Consider the following 13,951-nt stretch of genomic DNA (forward strand, 5'->3'; position numbering starts at 1 on the left):
CAGCAAAGTCACTGATAACTTCAGATAAAACCATGTTACTATTGTATTGCTTCATGTAATTCATAAAGTGAACAAGAGATGCAATTCCAGAAAAGAGATCTACTATTGAGGCACTCAGAAACAGAACTTGTTATGATCAATACCTAAATGGGATACAATAGTTTACAGAACATTTTCCTGAGCAACGTGACAGAAAAAAGCATGGAAGAATATGGAAGACCTTGTATCTAAAATATCAACCTGAATAAATTAATAAATGACTGTTGAAAAAACATTTACATATATTATACTGGAAATCACTTAGTAATATTCAAAATGTTTTTGTTCTGCTACTGACAAATACTGTGCCCTTGATGGCTTTATTTTGTTTTATATAGTCCAGGAAGAATTGCATGGATTTGCTTGTGAAAATACTGACATTATTTTACATTACGTGTTAGCTTGGGATCATGAAGCAAACTAGCATTTATTCTAACATGTAGCTAGACATATCCCATATGGTTGGGAAAAGTAATCCAGTAGGAAGTAAGTTCTTGGGAATTGATTAAAGAGTTCAGTAACACTTTACGGATTTTATGAGAAAAAAAATAAAGAAAAATAAATTACATTTTAATTTCTCTTCTATTTTTATGCTTCTGTTTGTTTCAATTAAAAAGCATTGAGCAGTGTTTTTGGATTATGCAGGAGATGAAGAACAGTGCCACCATCTTGTGCATATCTGAAACTTAGAAAAAACTCTGAAGCAAACTATAATGGTATCTCTGGGTCATGACAGACCAAATGTTTATAGGTCTCTTTGTAGGAAGAGAGCTGTTTTAATCTATGGTAGCAAAAAAGCAGAAGAAGCCTGGTAATTCCTTTTCTGACTAAATTTAATGAAATGTGTTATTCTCAAAAGGTGCTACAGTGATGGGTTTGTTTTTTGTTTTTTTGTAAAATGTAAAAAGACACAAGATAGAAATGGCAATACCAGATAACACCTTAAAAATGAAATAATTAGGGAATTATAAGCTGTAACATTATGCGTTCTCATCTTATAAATCTCCTGGAAATTTTAATGTATTTCTTGAAATGATCCAAATCATTTTGTAGGTGGTTGAATGAAAATCTAATTTATTTTTTGCTTACTTTGAGCATTACTTGCATCAAACCAAAGGTTTCATTTAAGAATTGGACGAAAAAGTACAACATTCTTCTAGAGATATTTTTTTTTTTATTCATTTATACAGGATTGGGCTATTGTTAGTATCTGCTAGTTTGATGCATCCAAAGCATTTTGATAAACAAGAGAGGACACCTCCTTCATTGCTTAAGAATGAGCATGCCTTTGATCAAAGTGTACTGTGGATACATACTTCCAATTATGTATTCATTTTATATGAATTAAACATAATGTGTGTATAAATGTCACTTTTCTTGATAGAGTCTTGTGAAACTAACACTTTGAGGTTATGGTATATTATTCTGGAATTTCAACTAACCATGGATTTTCAGGATAGTTGCCTCTTGCAAATGTTTCTTGCCTATTTAAGGGTATTCACAGGAAGTATAATTCTAAAATTTTCCAACATGGTTATACTAGATATGAGTTCTGGGAATAATAATCCTAATAAATTTGAAGAACATTAGGTTGGGGAAGATGAGATGAAACTTAATAGTTTTATTCATTTATTAAAGCAGGGCTTTTCAACCTTTTCATCCATTGTACCACTTTTAGGATATGGCAATATCTGAGGATCACCAGTCGCCTAGCAAGGTGTCAAAAACTTGATAACCAAAAAAAAAAAGGAAAAAAGTGATAAAGTACAGGTAGTCCTCGACTTACAACAGTTTGCTTAGTGACTGTTAGAAGTTACAATGGCACTGAAAAAAGTGCCCCCAAGCCACAGCTGAGCAAGACACCTGCCTATCCACCCGGTGGCGCTCTTCCTCCTGTCTGAGGTTTTCATTGTTGTGAGCATTTCTGTTGAGGATTGGCAGAGGGGGTGGGGGTGTGTTTGGTTTTTATTCCTCCCGTTTGCTGGGTGGTTGCAGCAGGTTTTAGTCACTTCACATGACCCTGGGACACTGTGACCATCATAAATATGAATCAGTTGCCAAGCATCTGATTGTAAATCATAAGATCTTGGAGATGCTGCAACATTCCAGTTGATCGGCACTTCTTCTGAGCTCAGCATAAGTGCCAGGATCAGTGCTGCTTTCCAGCTGATTGGTGCTTCTTCAGGGCTCAGCAGAAGCACCAGGATCAGTGCTGAGCTCCAGCTGGAACCTGGCACTGATCCTGGCACTTCCACTGACAGCCCTGAAAAAGCGCCGATCAGCTGGAAAGCAGCACTGATCCTGATGCTTCTGCTGAGCCCTGATAGCCCTGCAGCTACAGCCATCTCTCACTCAGGCTTGTGCGGTGCTGCCACCGGTTCAACTCATTCCCCTCAGCCGCTACCACTTTTCTAGGATGGTCGCGTACCACCTACCAGGTGTCAATGTACCACAGGTGGTACCCGTACCACTGGTTGAAAAGCCCTGCATTAAAGGACCAGAGTAAAGTGGAAACAATTTCAGGTTAATCATATGCTCTTCCTATTTATCAAAGGACAAAGAAGGTTGATCCTAGCAGCATTCCCCTGGTTCCTCTCCTTCAAAGAAGAAAAAGGAGAATAGAACAAATCAAATGTAATGATTTGATTAGTCTAATACTAATCAATAACACCTTCTATACTTTAGACCAGGAGTGTGTCATTTCTTTTTGCTCAAGGTCATTATGACCTTTATATGACACACTAAGGGTCTCATTCCAAATGTGGAATGAACAAGAAGCCCAAGTTCTCCAAAAAGATAAAATGGTTTCTTAAGCCTCTATAAACTTTAGGACATCTGTTTTTTCCCCCTTATACACTATTCCCAAAATCTTTTGACCACACCATCTCTGAAGCTTTTCTGAAGTTGCACTTTCTTCACCCTTGACTTACTCTAACCATAACCCCAACCCTAACTCTTACTCTTTGGTAAGTAGTCTAATAACTATTTCTTCTTCTTTATTCCTATCAGATGTTTGTTTCTCTTTTTTAAAAGGTCAAAAATACACATCATAAAATATTTCTGTTTTCTTCTGCCATGAATTTCAAGCAAAGATCAAATATTTCATTTTGTAACACTGACAACAACCATTAATTATCTTTTACTTCCTCATCCTATTGTCACTAAACTGACTTAAAAATACTCAAAAGGAAAAAACAATTAATGTAAGTTATTAGATAATAATTAATATCTTTCAGGGACTCAGCTGTGAAAAAGTGAAAATGGTATACATAATTTATCTAACCCCAAGGAAGCAGACCAAACAGAGCTAGATAAACCTCAGACTTCACTGCATTTTCTGCTGCTATGTGGTTAAGTCATTTTTTTTAAAAAAAATGTTTTAAACACATTTTTAATATCCATGGAATGGAATTCCACCTCTCTGTTCACAAAAACAGTCTCAAGGGACCAGATTCTACAACTGTATAATACAAATACCTGCTGTAATTGATATACCATCACGTGTTTACCAATGTACTGGTCAGATTCAATTTTGTCTATAAGAGCAAAGGAAGATGCTTAGCCCTTCCTTTCCTGAGGTCTTATTCACTTGGTTCTTGTGATATAAAAATATTTTTAGTTGAAAGGGACTTTTCGCCAGATTTAAAATACAGTCCAAAAATTTATTATATTTTCTGCTTCTCTTCTGTTTCCTAACCAAATGTATCTAAATAGTTGAACAGGGCTAATTGTCTGCTATGGTTCCAAATAACCTTTACACAGCATTGAAATATGAAGAAGATAGATAAATAATCTCTAGCTCTCTGGCTCTTTGACTCTGAATCTGTAAAAAAGAAGTTATTGAGCCTTGTAAAGATGGAATCTGTAGGTTTATCCATTCTTCCTGTTTTTTGGCTTCAGGCAGATGGGACTTTTGCTAGGCCTGCCACTGTCAACACACAACCAGCTGGACATATATCACTTTGGATTTCTTGCCTTTCAGCAGAATTACCTTAGATTGGTAAAGAAGGCCCCATGCTGGGTTTCTTCTAAGAATCATTCCAAGCAGCCATTTCAGTCATTCCCTCTTAGAAAATAGCTTGTTGGTCTTCTTTTGCTTTTTTAAGAATGCCTTTTCAATGTCTTGTTCAATGATTAAGAATAAAAATAAAGTAATCCTCTGCATTACTCTTTTGTTATCTGCGGGGGGGGGGGGGGAGAGACAACACATAGAACAGTTGCTTTGTATTTTGTGTGTGGATATGAACTCACATATATATTCTTATCCCATACTTATGGCTACTCAATAGGACTTTTTCCCAAGTAAGTGAAAACTTCATTGCAGCCTGATTCTAAAAATATTCTTTGGGCGTATTTTGCCCCATATTCCCTAGGTGAGTTTCTAGATGAATATATAAAGAAACCCACTATTTAACTAATTATATTGTTCAACCATTTCTGAGAATGTGTACATACATTTCCTTGACAATATTTATTTGATCAAATAGTTTATTGCCATCCTTCCATTTAAAGCACAGCTACAACAAAATTATCACGTAACAACCAAATTGTTTTCTTCCAGGGGCAACTGTATTAAGGATTGGCTCTATTCACATGTTACAATGCACTGTGTGACATATCCCTATAACTATTGGTATAACCACTATGTAAGTTATGATCAGATTATTAAAGCCTGGGATTCTTAGAGCCAGTGTACATCAATTTGCATTTAGATACCTTGAGCATCTTATGCCATTTTAAGGCTCATGCTCCTCATTTGAAAGAATCCTTTTGGAGCTCTGCAAAATCCCGTTTTGATTTTATCATGTTGGAAATCTTCATAAGACTGTTATTGAATGTTTGAAGCACATACAGGTCTGCATAGGTTTGTTGTGAGAATAAAGCAAACTGGACTTTCTGTCACAAAGTCGAACCTCTTCTATCTTTTATTTTTCAAAAGAAACAATAGTATAACATATGCTCTAAAAAGGGGTAAATAAAACGACCTATGAAAATGGGTGCCATACAAGTTTAATAAATAAACTGATATTGTTTCAGCAAAGTGTGCACTTGGTACACAAAAGGCAAATTCCACATGTAATTCTAGATACCACAGCTGCAAATAGTGAACAACCTATAAAGATACCAAACAAAACAGAGCAAACAAAATAATTAAGTTGATGAAAGACTTTAATGATAATAGTTTTTTTTAGATGAAATGCAGCTAAAATAAGGTATACAAAATTATGTTCAGAATTGAAAATGTGATTCATAAGGAGCTTTTTTCATTCTTTTACATTAGAATTTTAGGATTCTAGGGATTATACATTGAAATTGAATGCAGGAACATTCTGTATCAATAAAGCAAAATACTTCTTTTCCCTGTATATTATTAAATTGTGGGCTTTGCTACCATATGTAGTTATGGCACTAATTTAGATTTTAAATTGAACATATTAGGCTATCGGGCTTCTAGACTTGTAAACTAAATTCTACTTCCTAAAACCATACAAATCACTATAGTACTGTACCTGAGTATAAATATTTTATGCACATCTCAATATTGGGAATATCTATAATAGGAAGAAATATTCAAAGTTCAGCACAAAGGCTGTTTATATGAAAAGAAGGTCAAAATAAAGAGAATGATATCACGAAGCTATGCAAGTGTGCTAATTAATATGTATCAAAATACATGGGCTATGCCAAGTGTTTAATATAACTTCATGCATCTACTATATTGTAGCAAGTTGCTGTAACAGATATTAAAATCAACAAAGAACACAAATAAATTCCCTCAATAGGAATTTTATAGCTAAGCTGAAACTTTTTGTGTAGTTTAATCATTATGCTAGTACTTAGATTCATAATATACATAATAACTTTTTAAATAGATATAACATTAAAATACAATGTAGTTTTTTTCTGGCAATATTCAATTTGTTTTTTGTTTTTGTTCAAGTACCTCAACAATCAAGATAGTTGTACAAAGTACAAAGGTTCTCGGTCACAACAATATCAACTGATGTATTGTAGATAACCCATTTGCAAGAACAATGGATACTGGCTGCAATTCATCTCCAGGAAATTATTTTCTCCCTGAATTTCATAGTTGATGAAATATTGCCCATAGATAACTCTGAGATCTTTACCCAATCACTTATCTCAAAATACATTAGCAGCTTCTTGTCTCACTGCAGTATCGTATTTGTTTATGTGGTCAATGGTTTTGAGATTAAGAACAATGAAAGGGAAACCTTGAAAGCAAAGGCTGTCCCTTGGCTCTGTTTTTATTTTGAGGTACCTTTCTATGTAAACAATATCTCTAATTTGGCACTGCACTGACAGCTAGATTGTAAAACAATAAAAATGTTTAGGAATTAAAATAGTATTTTTAATATAGTTTACATACATAGTTGATACAACAAACAGCCTTCTGAAATGTTAAGCACTCTTTATTGGATGCCTTGACTGCAACTCTTAAAAATATGTCTAGTAAATGTTGGAAATGTAACCCAAAATCTGGCACGTATTATCATTTGTGGTGGACCTGTGTTAAAAAAAAAAATTGGACAAAAATACACATTTGGTTAGAAAAGATGTTAGGAAAACATGTAGATTTTAAACCTGAAATTTTCTTACTAGGTATAATGCCAGAAAAATCTGATAAGCACAGTGTATATTTAACATTGCATGTACTAACAGCAGCAAGGATTGTATTTGTTCAGCACTGGAAGAATGAAGAAACACCACTAGACGAAGCGATAATCAAGAAGATATTGAACTGTGCTGAAATGGACAGACTTACATCGAGGATCAAAGAGAAAGAAGATACAGAATATTTTCAAACATGGAATTTATTTTATCAATGGTTGTAAAAAAGGGGTAGAGATTAAGAATGTAACTCGTATTATTAAGCAAACAAATTAATCTAGACAACATGATGTTTATTAAGCACTAATCAATTGTAATAATAGAAAATTAATAAAAAAATGAAAAAAAGGACTGCAACTCTCAGAATTCCAGCAGCTTTTGACTATGCGAGAGGAAATGTTGGGATGTGATGTCTCTATATATATGTGGAAAGTGCCAATTTGAGAGCAAATATAACCACACAGATACATAGCAAATCTAAATTAGCTAATGTAGGGAAGGAGAGAGAGGAAAATGTAAAATGATGACAAAAAGGATGAGATACAGAATTACTACAGACAATAATCAAAAATAAGAGAGAGGCAGCAGTTAGTTGTGATACAGTCATAATTGCATGACCCTGATACACATAGTATGAGAAGAAGCCTCTTTATTTAAATCAAGAGAAGTATTGTTAAATTTCCTGATGATTTCTAGTGTATCTGTTTTTCTATGGAATCATTCTTGATAGTTTCTTTCTCAAAGATAGCTATACCATATTAAAGAAAAAAAATTCTAGACAGTTTCTTTGCTATGAAACATTGACATGTAGCATCAGTCCGCCTAACAAACCAGTTGATCACTACTGACACAAAATAGGTAAGCTTTAGAGAACAACCACATTTATTCGGACTAATCTAACAAAAATGAATTAATTATTTTAAATAACAATAACCCCAGTGAAATTAAAACAGTCTAAAATGCTTACACTGGTTCTTGAAAATAAACTTCCACAAGAGACCCAGGGAAGAAAATGCTAACCTATTGCTACCAGATGAAATTACTCAAATTCAGTCTACTTGAATGTAGTCTTATGCTGGCCTACTCTTGGTAGCAAAAGATTAACTCAGCTACTATTCTGGAAAATTCTAAATAATCAATAGTCCAATCTTAAATCAAATCAACAAAATTTGAATATCAACTATAATAATAGATTTACCTTTGGTTAGCAATCTATTGGAATAAGAATGCTAGCAGTTTATTACTAATGTATATTATTCCAAAGTCACTGTGTTGACTATGTAGTCTACTATTATTGTTTGATGATAGAAGAATATGCCTGAACCTGTTTTTGGTTGGTAGCAATGTTTTAGACCACTTTATCCTGTTGGGTTGGCTCTTGGTGCTCTCTGAACTTGATTATTTTCTTGTAGACATTTCATTATCATACTCTTGACATTGATCATGATCTGTGGTCCAAAAGGTGGCAGCTACAGTTTTACGTACCTTAAAAGATCATGGGGTAGAAAAATACTACTACTACTAATACTAATCTATTTCTCTATCAGATATTTGAAGATTGCTTCCAAGCAGTAACCTATTATTTATGGGGCCTTGAATTTCAGCATCAGAATATTTAATTGTTCAAATATATATGAATGGATAGAAATTGATTATTAGGTATCCTGATCCTGGTTCAGTTAAGATGCACTTTGATTTATATCTTAAAATAAAGTTGTAAAGAAACGTGGGATATTACTGCAAAAATACACTTTCTATATCTTGCCACAAATAGTTATATTTTAACCCAAATGAAATTTCATAAGCTTGAAAAAAAATCATGTTGGATACTACTTGGATACTACTAAGACATGACATATATTGACAGCTGCAAGAATAGCATTTGCCCAATACTGGAAAAATGAAGATATACCATCAGATGACATTATAATTAGGAAAATCTTAGAATGTGCAGAAATGGATAGATTAACGTTAGAGATTAAAGAGAAAGAAGACTCAGTCTATTATAAAACATAGGAAAACTTTTATCGATAGTTAGGAAAATGAGATAATGAAATTGAAATTTATTAAGATGATTGATTTTTTTCTTTTGATTAATTGATATGCTTTATAATTTATGTTATTTTTGTTGACTACTGTTACTGATTATTATATTAGCCCTGTGGAATACTTGTATCCAGATGATAGCTTGCTTGTTAAAGCATAAAATGTTATTGGGGGCAACCCCATTGGTGTACCCATTCCCACCCTAAACCCTCCCTTGAACCCTACCCTGAACCCCACCCTTTATAATCACCCTTGCTTTTCCCCACCCTGAAAAAACTTAATGAAATATTCTTTTAAAAAAGGACATGAATGTCCTAGCAATTCCTGGGTCCTAGAATATTGGTTAACAAATATATAATGTCCCCTTTAGACAATTAAAAAAAATGTCCCTGCAGTTTCTTTCCAGTTGCAATGATGAAGTCAGAATTTTTTTTATCATAAAAACTTAAAATTTAAAAAATAAAGTTTTTTTTTAACAAAGGCATTATAGTGATCATTAGGAGTTGCAGATGGTCAGAAAAAACAGCAGTTTGCCAAGTCAAAAGAAAGTTATCTCAGCAGTGAATTCAGGAGATCACTGCCAGTCTCATATCTTTATCCTCATGTGAGAAAGGCCCCTCCAGCATTCCTTTTAAATCTGTGTTTTCCCAACAGCAGCCTACAGCCTTCTGTGTACTTGTGCCTACTGCTGTTTTATTATGCGAGCAAAAACAGTTACTAAAGTGGTTATTGAAAAGGAGATGGCACCATGCAAAGAATACAAAGCTCCTTTTGCAACATTTCCTTGATGTGGTCCCTGCTTTCTTACTGGTTTCTTGGAATGGAGTGTTTTGTTTTTTTTCATTAGAGTTGAATTAGGTATTAGAATATGAAGCATTGTATTCAGTTCACTTAGATTTCAAAACAGGTATTGCGAAAGTAATTAATCTGGAGCAACACATTTTTCAACAAGACATAAAATGGACTCAAATCCAGAACAAACAAGCGTTTCGGGATAAAGAAGCGGAAATAAACTGAAATCTCTTAGTCAGATTACCAAGTACTCATGTATTACATGTGGTACAACATAAGACATATAAATATCTTACATATTGATAACCTTGAAATGCAGAAATATTTATGCATATTTATATGCATGCAAACTACTAAAGCGTCAAAGTTTGTATAATCCAGAATATGATATACACGATATAATGTTGATATATGCCCTAGATGTGTGATATAAAGTATCATCATGGAAATTCACTCACTCTGCAGGCCAGAGATAGGCTTCTTTTGATATCCAAGAGTTGCACTGAACCATTTTGATAGGGTTGAGAGCCAAAACTGGGTAATCACTTGTTGGAGATTGGAGAGGTTCTTTGTTTATTAATTGTATAATAATAATAATAATAATAGTAGTAGTAGTAGTAGTAGTAGTAGTAGTAGTAATAGTAATAATAGAGTTGGAAGGGATCTTGGAGGTCATCTAGTCCAACCCCCTGCTCAGGCAGGAAACCCTATACCATTTCAGACAAATGGCTGTCCAGTGTCTTCTTAAAAACTTCCAGTGTTGGAGGATTCACCACTTCTGGAGGCAGGTTGTTCCACTGGTTAATTGTTCTGTCAGGAAGTTTCTCCTTAGTTCTAGGTTGCTTCTCTCTTTGGTTAGTTTCCATCCATTGCTTCTTGTCCTGCCTTCAGGCACTTTGGAAAATAGCTTGACTCCCTTTTCTTTGTGGCAGCCCCTGAGATATTGGAACACTGCTATCATGTCCCCCCTCATCCTTCTCTTCATTAAACTAGACATACTCAATCCCAGCAACTGTTCTTTATATGTTTTAGCCTCCAGTCCCCTAATATGCCTGTCTGTTATTCAAATTTGACCTTAGAATTACCCATCTCAAAATGCCAGGAAATCAGGTTGCCATTTTTCAGCAGTCACTGTCAAAGGACTCTCTATGGTACAGACAAGGGATTTTGAAGCTGCATGGGCCCTGGGAATGCCGGTTGTCCACATCAACTATAGGATGAGTAAACTGAATTGCTTCAATATATTGTGTATACAGGTAGATCTTGACTCACAATCACCTCTGAGCCCCAAATTTCCATTGCTAAGTGAGACAGGTTTTAAGTGAGTTTTGCCCATTTTAAGACCTTTCTTGCCACCCATCTTAAGTGAATCCCTGCAGTTGCTAAGTTAGTCACCATGATTTTTAATGGAATCTGGCTGCTCAATTAACTTTGCTTGTCAGAAGGTCACAAAAGGTGATTATATGACCCAGGATTGCAACTATCACAAATATGAGTAAGTTGCCAAGTGTCTAAATTTTAATCACACGACTATGGGGATGCTGCAGAGGTTGTAAGTATGAACAATGGTCATAAGTCACTTTTTCGATGCTGTTGTAACTTTGAACAGTTACAAAACAAACAATTGTAAGTTGAGGACTATCTGTATTAAAATAAAACACTTTTACAATATGTGATTATTTAGAAGAAAGGGTGGGAGTGTTGTGGGGGGTTTTCCTACCCAATATTTATGGCATAAACTTATAATTATCAAATAATGCTCACATATGTGCAATTGCCTGTGTTGCCATATCAGTGGAAGTGTCTCTTTTGCATATTTAAATCAAGATAATGCTGAGCTTTCCCATTTCACCATCATCTGTTCAAAAACTTCTACAATATCTCCTTGCATTCAGTTACAACAAAATAAAAGTAAACATCAAACTGAAATATTAGTAAGTACATAGATATTTGTATAGAGAATAGCAAAACAGAGAATAGCAAAGTTAATCCAGCTAACCTGCTTTGGATTATAACAAAACATTTGTTTATGTTTGTTTTCTTTATGCTAATTACACAAAATCCAATTCTATTCAATAATGTCTAACAGATATGGAACAATCTCCTAACTGTTTTTTATTTTATTTTATTTGACATTTTAACTCTGAATTCAGTTACAGATGAACTGAGGTTGTACTATTACATTTATAGGTTGGTCAACATGCTGCTCAAATCCAAATAAAGTGTTGACTTCTCAGAAATTTTCTCATGGCAAAATTACAATGTTCTTTTATAGATAAAAAGGCAGCAAACAATCCTGAATCATAAAATTAGGATAGATAAAATATATTTATATATTTTAAAGGGGGAGGAGAATATACTGCTTTTTCTTTTCTTTCAGCACGCAGCCAGGGTGGTTCCTACATGTTAAATATTAAATTTAATTGACCACTTTTTCTTCTTTTTTTGTACTCTATTTTTTTCTTTTTTGTTGTTGTTAGGGTTTTATTTGTTTGTTTTATTTTTTTGTATTTTATTCTCTATGATAAAACAATAAATAATAATAAATATTTATAGATAAATAAATCAAAGCTAAGAAAAATATAAATTGCATTCAAGAGCATCCATGGAGTCATCAAAACTCTAATGAAAATGAATCTGAAGGAAGAAAAACCTATAAAAACACATTCCTCCTATTGTTTCCTTCAGCCTTGTTCAAGTATCCTGTTCCAAGGATAATGCAAATTCTTGTATCCAAAAGAGAAACAAAAACAGCCAAAATCTGATATTATGTAGTCAATATATTCCATAATATTGTATAGAGCATTCAGGAGGAAAGGCTGTAAAGCATATTTGTACAGTACAAACCAAGATTTAAGGCATTAAAGCAGCCGTGCCCCTGGAATGCACGATGAATTTCTGCTTCAGAGGCCTTTACCAGTAGCTCACCGGTATGTGTACTATTACCAAACTTTACTCATATTTCCATAGAATTGTTGTTGGTGCATGCACATACATGCACAGGTGACACGGAAAAGTCTTGCAAGAATCACATTAAGCCTTTTGGAGGATGTGGCTCCTTTAATTGTCTGTGGAAATTCTCAGTCATCTTTGAGTCATAGTTGTCTCAAAGGTGCTTTTTTCCTTGAGGAAGATGAAGACACTTCACTTCTCATCCAAAAAGCTTCATCAGTTCTGGATGAGAAGCAAAACATCTTCTTCCTCCTCAAGGAAAAAACAGTCCAGTTGCCTTTTGGAAAAAAAAAAAAAACACCTTTGAGGCTGCTTTAATTGTTCAAGAAGCATCTGAATGCTTTGTACAGTCTGTTACCCAACAGCTTCCTAAACTGACTTATAAAATAAAGTCATATAGCATACAGTATTTTCCATTTTAATCAAGGCTGTATATTTTTCTTAGATCCAGCATAGCAGAAGCATGGCTGTATGAATAGTATGAACGAAGATAGATAAACTGAAACTTAATCCAGATAAAATGGAAGTAATATTTAGAAGAAGCTTATCTAAGTAATGACACTCAAGAATTTCTTCATACTCCCAAAGGAATTATGCTTTTAGTTTAAGGATGTTTTATTACTGAGATCACAGATGTTTTTTCTGGTACCTATTAACAAGTCGGCATGCCAGCTACACTGTTCCTGGATACTGTACCTTAGTGATCAGGCTCTGATAATATTTATTGTGATTATTAGAAAGGGTTAAGCATAGAACAGGTTTTATAAAGAGTCTGACAAAATGGCAACAAAATTATGGGTTGATTCTTGATTAATTTCTAAGTTCAGTGAATGTTATGATCATAACCACATACTCTATGTGTGTGGGTGTGTGTTTGCATTCAGAACTTTTGTACAATATAATATATGAAAAAGACAATTATGAATGGAATAACTATTAATTGAAGAGTAAATTTAAAATGTTGTTCACCACCTTATTTTGGGTTAGTTAGAGGAGATTTTAACATGAGAGTTACATTGATTTCCCATTTCCCATTTTGAAAGAGAAAGTGGGTTGTTTGTCAGAAGATGGGTATTTTGAGAGAATGAACAGAGTATTAAATAATGTTTTATTTATTTATATCATGCTTTTATTATTTTTTATAAATAACTCATACCTAATTCTCCTTCTCTTCCTATTTTCCTGCAACAACAACCCTGTGAGATGAGTTGAGCTGAGAGAGAGGAACTGGCCCAAAGTCACTCAGCCGGCTTTCATGCCTAAAGCGGGATTAGAACAGAGTCTTCTGGTTTCTAGGTCAGCAACCACAAGATCAAACTGGCTCTCATCCAATGAATATCCAAATCTCAATATCCAAAGAAGAAGAAGAAAGTATGAGAATTTTAAGGATAAACTCTTTATACTTTATACAATACTTTATATTAAAATAGATCATAGAAATTAAACTATGTTTTCTGTTTTCTATCCTTCTCTGCATATACTTTACAAT

At 34.0% G+C, this 13,951-nt stretch overlaps 1 long non-coding RNA gene across 6 annotated transcripts in view; it reads right to left on the reverse strand.

Annotated features, from left to right (window-relative positions):
• The window catches only part of LOC120300277, a 145,662-nt gene that overhangs the window by 74,831 nt on the left and 56,880 nt on the right, over nt 1-13,951 (reverse strand). For 4 of the 6 annotated variants that reach the window (XR_005554623.1, XR_005554624.1, XR_005554620.1 and 1 more), the window contains one exon: nt 4,031-4,218. The exons of the other annotated variants lie outside the window; for them this stretch is intronic. This is a non-coding gene — a long non-coding RNA (uncharacterized LOC120300277). The remainder of the gene's footprint in view (nt 1-4,030; nt 4,219-13,951) is intronic. 6 annotated transcript variants of the gene reach the window in all.

Source organism: Crotalus tigris, unplaced genomic scaffold (genome assembly GCF_016545835.1).
Source record: "Crotalus tigris isolate CLP2741 ecotype Arizona unplaced genomic scaffold, ASM1654583v1 scf7180000017613.987060, whole genome shotgun sequence".
Taxonomy (NCBI): domain Eukaryota; kingdom Metazoa; phylum Chordata; class Lepidosauria; order Squamata; family Viperidae; genus Crotalus; species Crotalus tigris.